Source organism: Lepisosteus oculatus, unplaced genomic scaffold, assembly GCF_040954835.1.
Source record: "Lepisosteus oculatus isolate fLepOcu1 unplaced genomic scaffold, fLepOcu1.hap2 HAP2_SCAFFOLD_722, whole genome shotgun sequence".
Classification (NCBI taxonomy): Eukaryota; Metazoa; Chordata; class Actinopteri; order Semionotiformes; family Lepisosteidae; genus Lepisosteus; species Lepisosteus oculatus.
This window is the reverse complement of record NW_027168280.1, coordinates 12,078-29,208: the sequence shown is the minus strand read 5'-3', so window position 1 is coordinate 29,208 and position 17,131 is coordinate 12,078. Positions and strand designations below refer to the sequence as shown.

Here is a 17,131-nt window from a genome sequence, read left to right as displayed (position 1 = left end):
GCCGAGGTTCAAAGCCACGTTCCTTCTGTAACACTTTTCTGCTGAACTGCATACGATCCATGAAGAGGTCATCCAAAAGCTCAAAACGTACAGCATTCTTGCGGGATCCAAAGGTTGCCATCTCATACTGCAAAACAAACACTGCTTCCACAAAACAAGAAAACAATCCAACTACTCTAACTACAGGCTGATCAAGGTATCTCCCCTGCCAGGTAAGCCGAGAGCCGCAGGCGATGAGCCCAGAGCTGAACGGGCCCCACTGGCTCGTTTGTAAGGCCAGGTGCATTGCCAACCACGACCGGCAGGGCAGAGGCCTTGAAGGCGGCCTGGGCTCCTGCAGCTGTCCAGCCACGCACTCTGGTTTCTCTTCATCTCGTACAAATCTTTTGCCTTTTACTAAAGATTTCCATGGAGAGGAACATGAATGAGTTCCATACAATTTTTGTGCTTCCCTGCCTTCGGGTGGGGCGCAGCTGGGCTGGTCAAAGAGAGAAACTAAAACCGCTCACAATCGCTCTTATTACGGCGACTGTGGCCGTCTGCTCTGCGAGTCCTCGGTCTCCGCCTCTCTGATTGGCGCTCTTTTCTTTGGGGGGCGGGAATATGCTGTGAAATATGAAGCGTTACAGCAACGACATGCCATGAGACGATTGATAACGATTTCCATAGGATCCCCGCGGTTGCCTGGCAACCGTCAGCTTTGCGCAGTGGCAGTATCGTAGCCTGTGAGGTTTAGCCGAGGCGCGATTATTGCTAGTTGAAAACTTTTCCCAATACCCCGCTTCCGCCGGTTTGCAATACAATCGGCGAAAGCAATTTTTGACAGTCTCGTCAGAGACTGAGCAAGATGTTTAAAGACAGATTTTGTCATGGTAACATCATGGTAGAAAGAAACAAGCTTGTTACGTCTCAACAGAAACGCTCTTTAGCTCTTTCAGCGTTATGCAGAGAACAGCGTCTGTCGAAATCACTTTTGAGTCAGCGCGAAACGCCGTGTGCTGTCAGTTTGATTTCATATTGCTCGTAGCGGCGCCCGGCTTTTGTCTGTCAAACGTTAGGTTGCGCTTCTTCATGCTGCATCGTCGGCATGAGTGGAGCTTTTTAAACGTCTGTACTTACTGCGCCCCATAAGAAATCGTTTGTCCCCGTTCAAAAGAGATTGTGCGATGCCCTGCAGCGTTCGCAAAGCAAACCTTTGACAGTTTGAAAAGAGGAATTTATTCTGCTTCCTGTGCGTGCAGTAGTTACAAAGTTGAACGTCTTTACACGATCTGCTGCAGTTTTCAGTGGGCGGGCTTTGTCAGATGGCTTGGAAAAACGCACTGTGTTTCGGCTCGGGAAACATCATGGGCAGTGTCCTGCATGTTTTCTGTGTATAGCTGTCTTTTAACACATACAGAATTCATTAGAAATCATTGATTTCTCCAATTAACAAGGGTCCCTTTTGAACCTGCGAGAAGCATTCCTTCAATGTAACAGATTTACTCCGGGGAAAGGCAGCATGACATTGAGAGTAGCTCAAGCTTTCAGCACCCGTATCGGACTGCGTGTATGCAGACACCGCTCAGAATCCCCTGTAAGATTCTCCTTCAATTCCGTTTTGCAGTGCTTTAGCTCTTTCAAAAGGCTTCGCTTTGCTAGTCATAATCCAAGGCTCATGACAGCATTTGAAACCAATTGCCACTGCGTTGGCCAGGAATCGAACCCGGGTCAACTGCTTGGAAGGCAGCTATGCTCAACACTATACCACCAATGCACGCCCACAGGTGCCCTGCAGGACACCACCAGAGAATGCTCACGATTTCGGAAGCTGTCTCCGGGACGTGCTGATTCCACACATCCTGAATAAATCATGATATTGTTAGTTGCTGTAGCTAGACGTTCAAATGAGTTTCATGGCCAGATGGACTGTTTCCTCCAGCGATTTCGATTTTTAAGAACTTTTATTTCCTTTTCACAATAAAATACAGGGCATCACAAATGCTTTACATTAATATACATACTTAAAACAGTATATATGATCACATCTTATTACATTTTGACACGGTACGAGTTACATAGCAACAATTTCTTTTTTCTGAAGCAAATCACATTCTTTACTTAAACATGATAGTGTTTTTCACAGTTTCTTGAGATATTGACCTATGCCCTCTATTTCCCACAGATTTTCTGCTTCCTCCCTCCCTTCTCTCCACAGATCTCTGAGGTAATAGTTCTCTCGGGTGATGAACAGGGCCAGGCTACCTGTAGCCTTGACTGGGATCTTGATGCCTTTGAACAGCCCCATGTTCCTCACTCTCCACAGGGCGTCTTTCCCACTGTTCACCACGGCCCAGATCCTGTCAAACACGTCAGGAGGAAGTTTGACAGGAGAGATGCCGTATATGACGAAAGCAGCGGTCAGGGTAAATTGGGGCGAGAGAGCCTGCAACCAATCTTCAAACTGTGCCCAGAAGGCCTTAGCAAAAAAGCAGGACCACAGGAGATGGGTCACAGTCTCCTCCTCGCTGCAGCCCACCCTAACGCAGCGAGGGCTGGGTGTGAGGACCATACGGTACAAGGAAGTTCGTACCGGTAAGCACTGGTGGACGACACTCCAGGCTAAATCTCTGTGAATGTTGCACAGAAACTTAGAGGATGTGTGTTTCCACACCTTCCTTGTTTGGGCTGATGTTAAAATGCCCACAGGGGTCTGCCTATTGTTCTGGGGTGCAAAGAAATCTTCCAGTTTTTGGACGCTGACATCTCGGAGGGGAATATGGCCAATTGTGTGAGATCTTAGAAAACTTTTAACTGTCCCATAAATTGCAGGGCATGTGTCAGAGAGTGGGACATCCAGCTTGGGTCTGACACCCCACACTCTGAACACCTCCCTACCTACCCAGAGCCTGGAAAAATAAGTCCAGGTACGCGCTGCAGGTGCTGTTACAAAGCCTCTCAGCACAGAGGCCAGGAAAATGCACAGCAGCTTCGTAGCAATATCTGGGACAGACTTCCCCCCTGAGGGTAGCGGCCTGTACATTATTTCCCTTCTGAGTCTTTCCTGCTTCACACCCCATAGAAATTGAAACATCAATCTCCTCAGCACCGCCGCAACACGGTGTGGGATTGGGAAGGTAGAAGCCAGAAAATTCAAGACAGGCAAGAGCTTGGCTTTGATGACCAGCACCTTCCCTGTCATGGTGAGGTCTCGGTTCTTCCATTGCATCAGTTTTTTGTTTAAGATTGGCAATTTGTTCTGCCAATTAACTGTTCCCATCTCTTCTCCAAAATACACCCCCAGGACCTTAATTCTCTTCTCTTGCAGCCTGAGATCATGTCCTTCTTTTGGCTCCCTCCAGTTCTGATAAAAAATCTCGCTCTTTGATTTGTTAATTTTTGCAGAGGAAGCCAAAGAGAACCGATCACAGCACTGCAGAGCTCTACTAATTGAGGCATTGTCAGAGAGGAGCAGGGTGACGTCATCCATGTATAGAGATGTCTTTACCTCTCCTCCCCCACTTCCAGGTACTGGTATCCCATTAATGGCCTGATCCTGGCGCAAGGCACAGGCTAAGGGCTCCATAGCCAAAACGAATAACAAGGGGGATAATGGCCAGCCCTGCCTCACAACAGACTTCAAAGGGGCGTGATCTATTGCCATTAACCATTACTCTGCTGTTGCTACCTGTGTACAGCAGGTTAATCCACTTTCTCATGATGGGGCCAAACTTCATGTGCTCAAGTACCGAAGTTAAGTACTGCCGGTTTAGGCGGTCAAAGGCCTTTTCTAGGTCTACACCTGAAATGCACAGAGGGAGGGAGCGATCCTCTGAGTACAGACAGACATCCCTCAACAAGGCCAGGTTGTCGCTCATCAGGCATCCTGCTATCCCACAAGTCTGTTCTTTCCCTACCAGTGAGGCCACTACATTTTGTAGGCGCAGGAAAAGGGCTTTGGACAGGATCTTAGTGTCCACGCCTAACAGGCTGAGGGGTCTCCAGTTCTTTATGTCATTCTTTGCTCCTTTCTTAAACAAGAGAGAGATAGTGCCTTCTCTTAAGGAGTCAGGCAGCAATTCTGTCTTATAGCTTTCCTCGAATAGGAGCAGCAGCGGATCCTGAAGCAGATCCCAAAAGGTGCAATAAAATTCTTTAGGGAGCCCGTCAGCACCCGGATTTTTCCCCTTCTGTAAGCTCTCCATAGCCTGTCTCAGCTCTTCTACTGTCAAATCCCTCTCAAGTACTTCCCTATCTTCTTCACTCAAAACGTTTTCTAGCTTTGAGGTAAAAAAATGAATTTCTTCATCCTTTACCTCTGTAGAGCTGTACAGTCTTGAGTAGAAGGCCTCGGTGCAGGAGAGGATTGCACTCGGCTCTGTTCTCTCTCGTCCCTCCTCATCAACTACACTTTCCATGACAGACTTGGAGCCTTCCACTTTCCTGAAAAAGAGGCGAGAACACTTCTCATTTTCTTCCAAGAACTGCACTCGACTACTTTCTTCGGCTATGCTCCGGATGTCCTTTTTTAAAAGGGTGATATCCTCGAGCACATCGAAGCCACTGTGCATCATCGTGTAGAGACGCTGCAGCTGCCTCTGTTTCCTGGCTAGCACTCCTCTCCGTCTGGCAGCAGCCTTCCTTCCCTCAGCCATGAAAAAGGCCTTTGTCCTCATCTTCACCTCCTCCCACCACTCTCCTACTGACCCGTACAGACACTGCAAGGACAGCCACTGTGATAGTTTCTCCTTGTAGCAGGATACTACCCCCTCGTTCTCTAGCAGCTTTGTGTTGAGTTTCCAGATGCCTGGGCCAAAGCCCTGGAGTTCCACTCTACGACCTAAAGCCTGATGATCTGAGAAGAAGACAGGCTGAAGAGTGACCCCAACAACTTTCACTCTCTCTGAGACAAAGCAATAGTCAATTCTGGAGCTGCTATTCCTCCCTGACCATGTATATCCTGCTGTTGTGGGATATATACATCTATATGTGTCTGAGAGTTTAAAGTCTTGAACTAAGTTTTGCAGGGCCAGTGACCTGGAATCCAATTTTATCAGAGAGCTAGACTGCCTGTCTGTGTGCTCTAAGATACAATTAAAATCCCCTCCCACTATCACGTCTGTGCTACATAACAATAGGTGAGAGAGTGCCTTGAGTAGCTCCACCCTTCCTCCCACGTCAGTAGGGCAATACACATTGAATATCCGCAGGTTAATGGTCCCCCATTCCACATCCACACACAGCAACCTGCCATCTATGACCCTCTGAATACTTTTCAATTTGAATGCCCATCCTTTGAAAAGAATGGCCACGCCAGAGGCTCTGTTGTTATTGTCCCCTGACCAAACAGAAAGCCCTTTATCCCACCTATCTTCAAAGCTTTTATACCTCTCTTGATAGGCTAAAGCACACTCCTGCAACATCAACACATCTCCCTCTCTCTGCTGGAGGTAATCAAAGACAGACTGGCATTTAACTCTGTCATTGATACCTCTGGTGTTAAGAGATATTATGTTTAGAGCCATATTACATAAGAAAGTGGAACCAGTCTTTACAAAACACATTTCTCTTCTGTCTCACCTGGTCCCTTCTTCTTTTTCTTTTTCTTCTTACCAATTTCCTGCCAGCCATCCTCTGAATGAGCCTTCATCAGGGTGGCAGCAGTAAAAGCATTCACGGAGTCCATTTCAAGGAAGGGGGTAGAGGGAGGGGTGGAGGGGTTCCAGCTGTTCCCATCGCCATGCTCTCCTTCCTCCTCGCTCGGGGAGAAAACAGAGTCATTTTTCCTTTTCCTCAAGTCCAGCTCCTGGGAGCACTGAGGGGAAAGGGGTGCAGCCGATGCACCAGTCTCCTCTTCCCCCTCACCAACCATTTGCTGCAGATCCTCTGTGATGGACTGGATGGAGGAGAGGAGGGCATCTGTAGCACTTGCAGAGTCTGAGAAAAGCAGCTCCGCTGAATCCTGGGTATCGTCGCTGGACCCGCTCCACCGGGGGGCCCCACACTGGCCCTCGTTCTGAGGAGCAGGAGTGGGGGAGGGGTCCTCGCTGTTCTCGGGGGTTTTCGTGTAACTTTGTAACTACTGCACGCACAGGAAGCACAATAAATTCCTCTTTTCAAACTGTCAAAGGTTTGCTTTGCAAACGCTGCAGGACATCGCACAATCTCTTTTGAACGGGGACAAACGATTTCTTATGGGGCGCAGTAAGTACAGACGTTTAAAAAGCTCCACTCATGCCGACGATGCAGCATGAAGAAGCGCAACCTAACGTTTGACAGACAAAAGCCGGGCGCCGCTACGAGCAATATGAAATCAAACTGACAGCACACGGCGTTTCGCGCTGACTCAAAAGTGATCTCGACAGACGCTGTTCTCTGCATAACGCTGAAAGAGATAAAGAGCGTTTCTGTTGAGACGTAACAAGCTCGTTTCTTTCTACCATGATGTCACCATGACAAAATCTGTCTTTAAACACCTTGCTCAGTCTCTGACGAGACTGTCAAAAATTGCTTTCGCCGATTGTATTGCAAACCAGCGGAAGCGGGGTATTGGGAAAAGTTTTCAACTAGCAACAATCGTGCGTGCTAATTAGAACAACAGCAACGCTGAGCTCTCAGCACCGTACTGAGCCCAGGTGTTATTCTAAAGCTGTCAGGTGCAGTTCATTTATATGAAGGAAATCTCTTACTGGGTACGATTACAATGCAGTAAGTAGCACAGGCTACTTGGGGAATAGCCCGATGTGTTTTAAAACGACCCGAGCCAGGTAGGAGTCGAACCTACAATCTCCTAATCCGTAGTCAGATGCATTATGCATTGCGCCACTGTCCCTGGTGTGACACTACAGGAATGTAACCCAGTGATCTCAGCCCTGCAACTAGTAAAATATTACCCCCGGTCCATTCTTTTCCAAAAGTGAGAAACACCTGTTTTCTACATTTTGTCTGTTTTAAAACCATATCTCTTTAAACCAAACCAAGAGTTTGTCTTTTGCACTGATATTCTGATTCATTTCGATTTCAAAGAAAAAAAAGCATTACCTTCCAAAGCATCATAAAATTGTCCCTTCTTCCAGACTCTACTTCTCTCTTGTAGTAGTACAGTAGACCTTTCCAGGTGAGCAGATCACAGAGTCCGAAATGAGCTTCCTCCATCAAGCAAAGTACCTGAACATGACTCTGTCTTCATAAAAGCGCCCCTGTAATAAAGAAATTAAATCCGAAATCAAGAGGGCAGTTGCCTACTGAAGTTCAAGAAGTCATCAATTTTAACCTAGCAACACATTAAAGGCTGCATCTATACAAGTACGATTCTAGAAATGCTCACCAGATTACGTTTTAAGAAGGAACTGCGCCTCAGGTTCCGCCGAGATCTTAACTCGGATGGCAGGATTCAGAGTCCGGAGTGCGGACTGATGGCGCACGGAGGGTCCACATACTGTGGATCCCTCAGTGATCTTCCGCGTATTCAAACCGCCAGCATGTGACTCCCCTGTCCCCGTGACCTCATTGCTCTGCTCTCTCCTCTGTGCAGCCGAGCCCGACTCATGGTAAAGTGGAAAAAAATATGCCCTCAACGTGAGATTTACTCTGGACGAGGATAGATGTTACCTTTTTATCGTTGAATAGGATGTATGTGATGTGGCGACTAGGTTCAATATTGTATCCTCTTTAAAAGATTAAGGACTGGGGTGAGCGTGATTTACCACCCTTTCAGCTAAGGACCCGACATGCGCACCGTTTAAGCTGCATAGACTCGGTCGATTAACTCTTCTCCATTAGCAGGGTTAAGGTTAAAGAAAAAAAACATTGCTGACTTCTTTTTTTTTTGCCAGCCGCTAGCGCTGATTAGCAAGGTTTGTATTTCATGTTTTGCAAGTTGCATCCATTTTAAGAAAAACAAGTCGCGTTAAAGACAGGAAATGAATACTTGCATTTAATTAAGTCTAGCCGTAGGCGGTTGTCCATAATGACCAGTACTGTTCGAGAAGACAGAACAAAGAAGGCACCGCTGGGATTCGGACCCAGGATCTCCTGTTTACTAGACAGGCGCTTTAACCAACTAAGCCACGGCGCCCCTCCCTCGGCGCTCGCTCCCTCCCTCTGTGCATTTTAGGTGTAGACCTAGAAAAGGCCTTTGACCTCCTAAACCGGCAGTACTTAACATCGGTACTTGAGCACATGACGTTTGGCCCCATCATGAGAAAGTGGATCAACCTGCTGTACACAGGTAGCAACAGCAGAGTAATGGTTAATGGCAATAGATTTTTAGTTCGTTGGCTCTTCTGTCCATTGTCCTCCTGCCTGGCTCTTGACCTGTGACTGTCTGAACGCACACCTTAGACTTTCAGGCGGGGGATTTGTCCTGAGCCTCTGTGAAAGACCCACCCACCCCCATAAATAACTGCTCTAGAAACACATGAATGCAAAACTAAACCACAGCTTAAAGAGGAGCTCCAACTCAGTGCCATACTAATGTAAACGAAGTAATACTAAGACATGTTCTTATGGATTTGTCTTACCTTGAGATATGTAATTGGATTTCAGGATTAACTTCCTCATTCAATGTAGTGGTGATTCTTTGCCTGGTCAGTACCTGGGTGGGAGACCTCCAGCGAACAATTAAGCTTGCTGCTGAAAGTGGTGTTAAGAGACTCTTAGGATCTTCCAGAGGTCTCTGTCCAATAGCACTAGTTGCCTTAGAGCTGGCTCAAACATTGCTCAAGAGTCTACCTTTCACAGATGCGCAAAGATGAATGATGGGGGTGCACGCTTCAAGGAGCCTTCCAACTGTAGGGACCGATTAGAGACGATCCGTAGCATGTGTTCGTTTCCATATACGCCCCGTGTCTCAACGGTAGGACAGAGTCAAATACTGCCTCGACACGTAACAGCGTTATATTAAACCGCAGGACTTGAGGGCTGTTTTGTTTGAATGTTCAAGGCATTGGTAAGAGCGTAGGTCAAGGGCCATTGGTGCATCTCCTGTAACTGGAGCAAAAATGCTATTCAAAGTGCAGTGACTAAAATCGTCGTCCACATGTCTCCGTTGTTGATTGCTTTCTGTCTAAGAACGTTCTGTTTTCATGTCCGAACGGGGAGACTTTATCATTCCAACTTGAAGCCACCCTTAAGTCCTCTAAGGTGTGTGTGTGTGTGCTTGCACGTATGGCGTAAAAGGTTTCTTAAACGGAGAGCGAACTTGAAAAAAGTTGCCTCCGCTGCCGCCGCCTCGCACTCCCTGTTCGATTGTAGCAAGAAGGCAGCGGCCGCGGCGCTCGCTGTAATCGTGGCCAAGTGGTTAAGGTGACAGACTTGAAATCCGTTGGGATCTCCCCGCGCCGGTTCAAATCCTGCCGACTAAGGCGTCCTTTGCATTTGGTTGCGTGCGTGCGTGTAAAAGGACCAGCGCCGTTTCGTTTTCGCTGGGACCTTTAACACTCTAAATCGCCTGGACCCGCAGCCTGTGAAATCGATTCTTCGGCACCCACGAAGGACGCTTTGCCGCTGGACACAGATACCGATGCTTTTCTGCAACGAGCTTTCCAGCTGAATTTTCTCGGCAGCTCCGTACTAAACCTGTTCTCCATTGCAACATAGCGGAGGCTCATCACGTCTATAGCAAGGCTGTGTAGGACCGCATATGCCACAGTGACTTGTACACAGACCACATGAAAGGCAAGCAAAATACACTTTTAAAATTCCAAAGACTCACAAGGTCAGAGGAACAGCGATGACCTGAACAGATCTGTTCCAGAAGTCTAGGTTGACCTTTTTAGAGCTGTAATTGCATTTTTGTTTAATAGAAGATCAAATCTACTCGCATGTACCAGCACCTTACAGTTTATTGATGTTAATTCTGTTTAAGTAATAAGATTGCTAACGATGTTGGACTTTAGCCGGTGTTTTTTAGAACAAATTGCTTACACTTCTGTAAGGAATACGCAGTACGTGCCTTTGTCAGTCATTGCTCACCATACCTGTAACTTTCTTATCTAACTCACTTCCTCAAATGGTGAAGGTCCACAAACATAAATGAAAAAAAAAACCCTTGATGTAGATGAGGTGCACAAAAAAGCAGCCCCTGATAGTGTATAACACATTTATACTATTGCAGAGACACATGTAACATATATATATATACTGTATATATATATGAAACAGAAATAGAAACAGAAACAGGAATCGCTTACTCACCTGGAGAATCTCTGTAGGAATATCTAGCATTTATCAATGGAAATAAAAGCTGCTTTAATACAGTGCATGTTCAAACTCAAACCCTCAGCTGCTGTTCTTGTTTGTTTTGGGACAAATTGCAACTGAGCATCGCATGAGCCGTTACATACCCTTATCTGTTAGGGAATTTCAAGGGAGGAGTTAGGTCAGAATGGGTAGGCTGCAAAACAACAAGTAAAGATTTATATTCCAAGATGAAACGTTGTGGCGGTTTTCTTATCTTTTCAGCATGGACTAAACTTTTACGTGTTCCTTATATGCTATATGTGTATATATTAGCACCAATGTCGTTCTTAAAAACTAACATGAAATTGTCAGGGACATTCAGCTATATACAAAGACGAGACAGACAAAGTAATAATTCTGTATTAACGTGGCCTACATATTGACGCAATGATCGAACTAACTGACATGTTCTGATTCAGATCCCCTGCAGTTCATGCCAATTAGAACAATAGCAATGCTGAGTCCTCCCCACCCTACCGAGCACAAATTCAGCTGCTCTCCAGTTCTGTTCTGCATGTTTTTTCATTGCAATTGAGCTCGGAGCTGGAGATGATCTCCATACAGTTCTGTGTTCACTAGCCCGCACTTGCGTGCTAATTTACGGGTTGTGGCAAATGCTTTTCTATAGTTCATATACATGACGGCAACCTGTTACCGAGGAACCTTAGAGGTTTAAAAGCCTCACGAGCCAGGCAGGACTCGAACCCACAATCTTCTGATCCGAAGTCAAACACGTTATCCATTACGCCACTGGCCCATAGAACATGCGCTTGCACTCCACCACAGAGAGCTCTACACTGCTACTAGTAGTACACTTCCCCATCTAAATTTTCACAGCAAGAAACTTGTGTTTCCTACTATTTTTATCAGGTTTAAAATATCATCTCCTTAAAACAGAAAAAGTGTTGATGTGTTGTGCTGAAATTCCGATTGATTTTGAATTCAAAGAAAAAAGGTTTTCTTCCAAAACACCATGAAATTGTCACATCTTGCAGACAATAGGTGTATTCCATGTTGAAAAGAGAAGAAAGAAAACCATGGAGCCTTTTACAGGTGTGAGAAGACCTCACAGTCAAAACGCTGTTTCCGTTCTTCTCTTTTCAGCATGCAATAAACCTATTACTTGTTCCTTTGCAGCCGAGGAATGCTGACATAGCTACCCAGCTGAACATCTTGCAGACTCTACTTCTCTCCTGTAGAAGTAAAGCAGGGCTTGCTGGGTGAGCTTTTGCTCCGGTAAATTAGGTCACGTGTCATGTTAAATCACTTCTTCTAAACACAACATTTGCTGGTGCTAGCTTTCCCCATGAAAAGAGACATTTCCCTTACAGTACATGACATATCATTTTTATTCTATCAATAAGTATAGAAATTAAACAAAAGAAAAAATGGTGTCGCCAAAGAATGCACAGCTCTGTCGCCTTGTGGAGGTGTCAAGGGCATTGAGCTCCTTGGACATGAAAAGTGCCCGATAAATGCCATTTCTCATCATTTCTCTTGGCGTCAGTTCTGCTATTAAATGGGACGGAGGCAACGGGCTCAGAGAGCAGGTTAAGTGCACACCGAACGCAGATGTGTCCAAGTGTCTGTAAAAGCGCGGTGCTCCGCTGGCGCTGTTCCCTAGTGGCTTAAAGTGCCCGCCTAGTAAGCAGGCGATCCTGGGTCTGAATACCAGCGGTGCCTCTCTCCGTGTCTTGTTGTGCCGAATGTCTCATTTCAGACAAACATGTACAGCTTGGTTCAGTTTAATGCAAGAATTCATTTCCTTTCTGGAATAACTTGTTTTTGAAGAAATCCATACAGCTTGTGAAAGATGAAATCCATTTCTTGGTTGTCAGTGGAAAAAGATTGCTGGCTGCAAGAAGCGCAAGTGATTGTTTTCTTTGACCATAAACCTGCAAATGTAGGGAACACAAGCAGCCGTCAGTCTCTGTGGCGCAATCGGTTAGCGCGTTCAGCTGTTAACCGAAAGGTTGGTGGTTCAAGCCCACCCAGGGACGCATGTCTCCGTTTTTCCAATGTAAACATCATCACCGCTAAAGAAGATGGCGCAGAAGGCTCCACAGTCGAAACGTTGTGCTTCTTTTCTTCTCTTTTCAGCATGGAGTAAACCTTTGCTTGATCGTTTGCAGCCTACGCATGCTGACACAGCTACCTTTCTCTTAACGCGCCTCAATCATTATTCACCAAAACCATCAGCAGAATGTGTCGCCTTTGTGGTGATGTCACTCCTCTGCTTCACAAATGTCCTTAGTGACGGACCATTTCTTTCTGCCATTTTTCCGGAGCGGTTATTGATTGCTCCATCATTTCCCTCATACTTTCCATCCCTAGATTGAAAAAAAAAAACAGAAACAGGCTGACAGGACGACAATCAAATTGCAAAAACTCATCAAAGCACTCGATAGAGTATTTGAATCCACAAGTAGCTACGAGCAACTTTGTCCTGGCTTGCATGAAAGTCGGAAAATGTCAAAAAGAAAAAGATGGTGGCTTTTTCATATCTGTTCTTTTATTTTTAGTTCGTTGGCTCTTCTGTCCATTGTCCTCCTGCCTGGCTCTTGACCTGTGACTGTCTGAACGCACACATTAGACTTTCAGGCGGGGGATTTGTCCTGAGCCTCTGTGGAAGACCCACCCACCCCCATAAATAACTGCTCTAGAAACACATGAATGCAAAACTAAACCACAGCTTAAAGAGGAGCTCCAACTCAGTGCCATACTAATGTAAACGAAGTAATACTAAGACATGTTCTTATGGATTTGTCTTACCTTGAGATATGTAATTGGATTTCAGGATTAACTTCCTCATTCAATGTACTGGTGATTCTTTGCCTGGTCAGTACCTGGGTGGGAGACCTCCAGCGAACAATTAAGCTTGCTGCTGGAAGTGGTGTTAAGAGACTCTTAGGATCTTCCAGAGGTGTCTGTCCAATAGCACTAGTTGCCTTAGAGCTGGCTCAAACATTGCTCAAGAGTCTACCTTTCACAGATGCGCAAGGATGAATGATGGGGGTGCACGCTTCAAGGAGCCTTCCAACTGTAGGGACCGATTAGAGACGATCCGTAGCATGTGTTCGTTTCCATATACGCCCCGTGTCTCAACGGTAGGACAGAGAAAAATACTGCCTCGACACGTAACAGCGTTATATTAAACCGCAGGACTTGAGGGCTGTTTTGTTTGAATGTTCAAGGCATTGGTAAGAGCGTAGGTCAAGGGCCATTGGTGCATCTCCTGTAACTGGAGTAAAAATGCTATTCAAAGTGCAGTGACTAAAATCGTCGTCCACATGTCTCCGTTGTTGATTGCTTTCTGTCTAAGAACGTTCTGTTTTCATGTCCGAACGGGGAGACTTTATCATTCCAACTTGAAGCCACCCTTAAGTCCTCTAAGGTGTGTGTGTGTGTGCTTGCACGTATGGCGTAAAAGGTTTCTTAAACGGAGAGCGAACTTGAAAAAAGTTGCCTCCGCTGCCGCCGCCGCCTCGCACTCCCTGTTCGATTGTAGCAAGAAGGCAGCGGCCGCGGCGCTCGCTGTAGTCGTGGCCGAGTGGTTAAGGTGACGGACTTGAAATCCGTTGGGGTCTCCCTGCGCAGGTTCAAATCCTGCCGACTACGGCGTCCTTTGCATTTGGTTGCGTGCGTGCGTGTAAAAGGACCAGCGCCGTTTCGTTTTCGCTGGGACCTTTAACACTCTAAATCGCCTGGACCCGCAGCCTGTGAAATCGATTCTTCAGCACCCACGATGGACGCTTTGCCGCTGGACACAGATACCGATGCTTTTCTGCAACGAGCTTTCCAGCTGAATTTTCTCGGCAGCTCCGTACTGAACCTGTTCTCCATTGCAACATAGCGGAGGCTCGTCACGTCTATAGCAAGGCTGTGTAGGACCGCATACGCCACAGTGACTTGTACACAGACCACATGAAAGGCAAGCAAAATACACTTTTAAAATTCCAAAGACTCACAAGGTCAGAGGAACAGCGATGACCTGAACAGATCTGTTCCAGAAGTCTAGGTTGACCTTTTTAGAGCTGTAATTGCATTTTTGTTTAATAGAAGATCAAATCTACTCGCATGTACCAGCACCTTACAGTTTATTGATGTTAATTCTGTTTAAGTAATAAGATTGCTAACGATGTTGGACTTTAGCCGGTGTTTTTTAGAACAAATTGCTTACACTTCTGTAAGGAATACGCAGTACGTGCCTTTGTCAGTCATTGCTCACCATACCTGTAACTTTCTTATCTAACTCACTTCCTCAAATGGTGAAGGTCCACAAACATAAATGAAAAAAAAACCCTTGTTGTAGATGAGGTGCACAAAAAAGCAGCCCCTGATAGTGTATAACACATTTATACTATTGCAGAGACACATGTAACATATATATACTGTATATATATGAAACAGAAATAGAAACAGAAACAGGAATCGCTTACTCACCTGGAGAATCTCTGTAGGAATATCTAGCATTTATCAATGGAAATAAAAGCTGCTTTAATACAGTGCATGTTCAAACTCAAACCCTCAGCTGCTGTTCTTGTTTGTTTTGGGACAAATTGCAACTGAGCATCGCATGAGCCGTTACGTACCCTTATCTGTTAGGGAATTTCAAGGGAGGAGTTAGGTCAGAATGGGTAGGCTGCAAAACAACAAGTAAAGATTTATTCCAAGATGAAATGTTGTGGCGGTTTTCTTATCTTTTCAGCATGGACTAAACTTTTACGTGTTCCTTATATGCTATATATGTATATATTAGCACCAATGTCGTTCTTAAAAACTAACATGAAATTGTCAGGGACATTCAGCTATATACAAAGACGAGACAGACAAAGTAATAATTCTGTATTAACTTGGCCTACATACTGACGCAATGATCGAACTAACTGACATGTTCTGATTCAGATCCCCTGCAGTTCATGCCAATTAGAACAATAGCAATACTGAGTCCTCCCCACCCTACTGAGCACAAATTCATCTGCTCTCCAGTTCTTTTCTGCATGTTTTTTCATTGCAATTGAGCTCGGAGCTGGAGATGATCTCCATACAGTGCTGTGTTCACCAGCCCGCACTTGCGTGCTAATTTACGGGTTGTGGCAAATGCTTTTCTATAGTTCATATACATGACGGCAACCTGTTACCGAGGAACCTGAGAGGTTTAAAAGCCTCACGAGCCAGGCAGGACTCGAACCTACAATCTTCTGATCCGAAGTCAGACGCGTTATCCATTACGCCACTGGCCCATAGAACATGCGCTTGCACTCCACCACAGAGAGCTCTACACTGCTACTAGTAGTACACTTCCCCATCTAAATTTTCACAGCAAGAAACTTGTGTTTCCTACTATTTTTATCAGGTTTAAAATATCATCTCCTTAAAACAGAAAAAGTGTTGATGTGTCGTGCTGAAATTCCGATTGATTTTGAATTCAAAGAAAAAAGGTTTTCTTCCAAAACACCATGAAATTGTCACATCTTGCAGACAATAGGTGTATTCCATGTTGAAAAGAGAAAAAAGAAAACAATGGAGCCTTTTACAGGTGTGAGGCTTCTTCAGGTGTGAGAAGACCTCACGGCCGAAACGTTGTGTTTCCTTTCTTCTCTTTTCAGCATGCAATAAACCTATTACTTGTTCCTTTGCAGCCGAGGAATGCTGACATAGCTACCCAGCTGAACATCTTGCAGACTCTACTTCTCTCCTGTAGAAGTAAAGCAGGGCTTGCTGGGTGAGCTTTTGCTCCGGTATGTTAGGTCACGTGTCATGTTAAATCAATTCTTCTAAACACAACATTTGCTGGTGCTAGCTTTCCCCATGAAAAGAGACATTTCCCTTACAGTACATGACATATCGTTTTTTTTCTATCAATAAGTATAGAAATAAAACAAAAGAAAAAATGTTGTCGCCAAAGAATGCTCTGTCGCCTTGGGGAGGTGTCAAGGGCATTGAGCTCCTTGGACATGAAAAGTGCCCGATAAATGCCATTTCTCATCATTTCTCTTGGCGTCAGTTCTGCTATTAAATGGGACGGAGGCAACGGGCTCAGAGAGCAGGTTAAGTGCACACCGAACGCAGATGTGTCCAAGTGTCTGTAAAACCGCGGTGCTCCGCTGGCGCTGTTCCCTAGTGGCTTAAAGTGCCCGCCTAGTAAGCAGGCGATCCTGGGTCTGAATACCAGCGGTGCCTCTCTCCGTGTCTTGTTGTGCCGAATGTCTCATTTCAGACAAACATGTACAGCTTGGTTCAGTTTAATGCAAGAATTCATTTCCTTTCTGGAATAACTTGTTTTTGAAGAAATCCATACAGCTTGTGAAAGATGAAATCCATTTCTTGGTTGTCAGTGGAAAAAGATTGCTGGCTGCAAGAAGCGCAAGTGATTGTTTTCTTTGACCATAAACCTGCAAATGTAGGGAACACAAGCAGCCGTCAGTCTCTGTGGCGCAATTGGTTAGCGCGTTCAGCTGTTAACCGAAAGGTTGGTGGTTCAAGCCCACCCAGGGACGCATGTCTCCGTTTTTCCAATGTAAACATCATCACCGCTAAAGAAGATGGCGCAGAAGGCTCCACAGTCGAAACGTTGTGCTTCTTTTCTTCTCTTTTCAGCATGGAGTAAACCTTTGCTTGATCGTTTGCAGCCTACGCATGCTGACACAGCTACCTTTCTCTTAACGCACCTCAATCATTATTCACCAAAACCATCAGCAGAATGTGTCGCCTTTGTGGTGATGTCACTCCTCTGCTTCACAAATGTCCTTAGTGACGGACCATTTCTTTCTGCCATTTTTCCGGAGCGGTTATTGATTGCTCCATCATTTCCCTCATACTTTCCATCCCTAGATTGAAAAAAAAAAACAGAAACAGGCTGACAGGACGACAATCAAATTGCAAAAACTCATCAAAGCACTCGATAGAG

The 17,131-nt window shown here is 45.5% G+C and overlaps 9 non-coding genes across 9 annotated transcripts; 5 read left to right on the top strand and 4 right to left on the bottom strand.

Moving 5' to 3' along the window:
- Positions 1-352: 352 nt before the first annotated feature.
- Positions 353-469, top strand: LOC138234081 (U5 spliceosomal RNA). The gene has a single exon (XR_011187792.1). It is a non-coding gene; the product is annotated as a U5 spliceosomal RNA (small nuclear RNA).
- Positions 470-696: 227 nt separating this feature from the next.
- On the top strand, positions 697-838 carry LOC138234079 (U4 spliceosomal RNA). The gene has a single exon (XR_011187790.1). It is a non-coding gene; the product is annotated as a U4 spliceosomal RNA (small nuclear RNA).
- Positions 839-6,464: 5,626 nt separating this feature from the next.
- Positions 6,465-6,606, bottom strand: LOC138234080 (U4 spliceosomal RNA). The gene has a single exon (XR_011187791.1). It is a non-coding gene; the product is annotated as a U4 spliceosomal RNA (small nuclear RNA).
- Positions 6,607-7,982: 1,376 nt separating this feature from the next.
- On the bottom strand, positions 7,983-8,056 carry trnat-agu (transfer RNA threonine (anticodon AGU)). Its single transcript has one exon. It is a non-coding gene; the product is annotated as a tRNA-Thr (tRNA).
- Positions 8,057-10,905: 2,849 nt separating this feature from the next.
- trnar-ucg (transfer RNA arginine (anticodon UCG)) lies at positions 10,906-10,978 on the bottom strand. The gene has a single exon. It is a non-coding gene; the product is annotated as a tRNA-Arg (tRNA).
- Positions 10,979-12,147: 1,169 nt separating this feature from the next.
- trnan-guu (transfer RNA asparagine (anticodon GUU)) lies at positions 12,148-12,221 on the top strand. Its single transcript has one exon. It is a non-coding gene; the product is annotated as a tRNA-Asn (tRNA).
- A 1,536-nt stretch (positions 12,222-13,757) lies between these two features.
- Positions 13,758-13,839, top strand: trnas-uga (transfer RNA serine (anticodon UGA)). Its single transcript has one exon. It is a non-coding gene; the product is annotated as a tRNA-Ser (tRNA).
- A 1,552-nt stretch (positions 13,840-15,391) lies between these two features.
- Positions 15,392-15,464, bottom strand: trnar-ucg (transfer RNA arginine (anticodon UCG)). The gene has a single exon. It is a non-coding gene; the product is annotated as a tRNA-Arg (tRNA).
- A 1,183-nt stretch (positions 15,465-16,647) lies between these two features.
- Positions 16,648-16,721, top strand: trnan-guu (transfer RNA asparagine (anticodon GUU)). Its single transcript has one exon. It is a non-coding gene; the product is annotated as a tRNA-Asn (tRNA).
- The last annotated feature ends 410 nt before the right edge of the window (positions 16,722-17,131 follow it).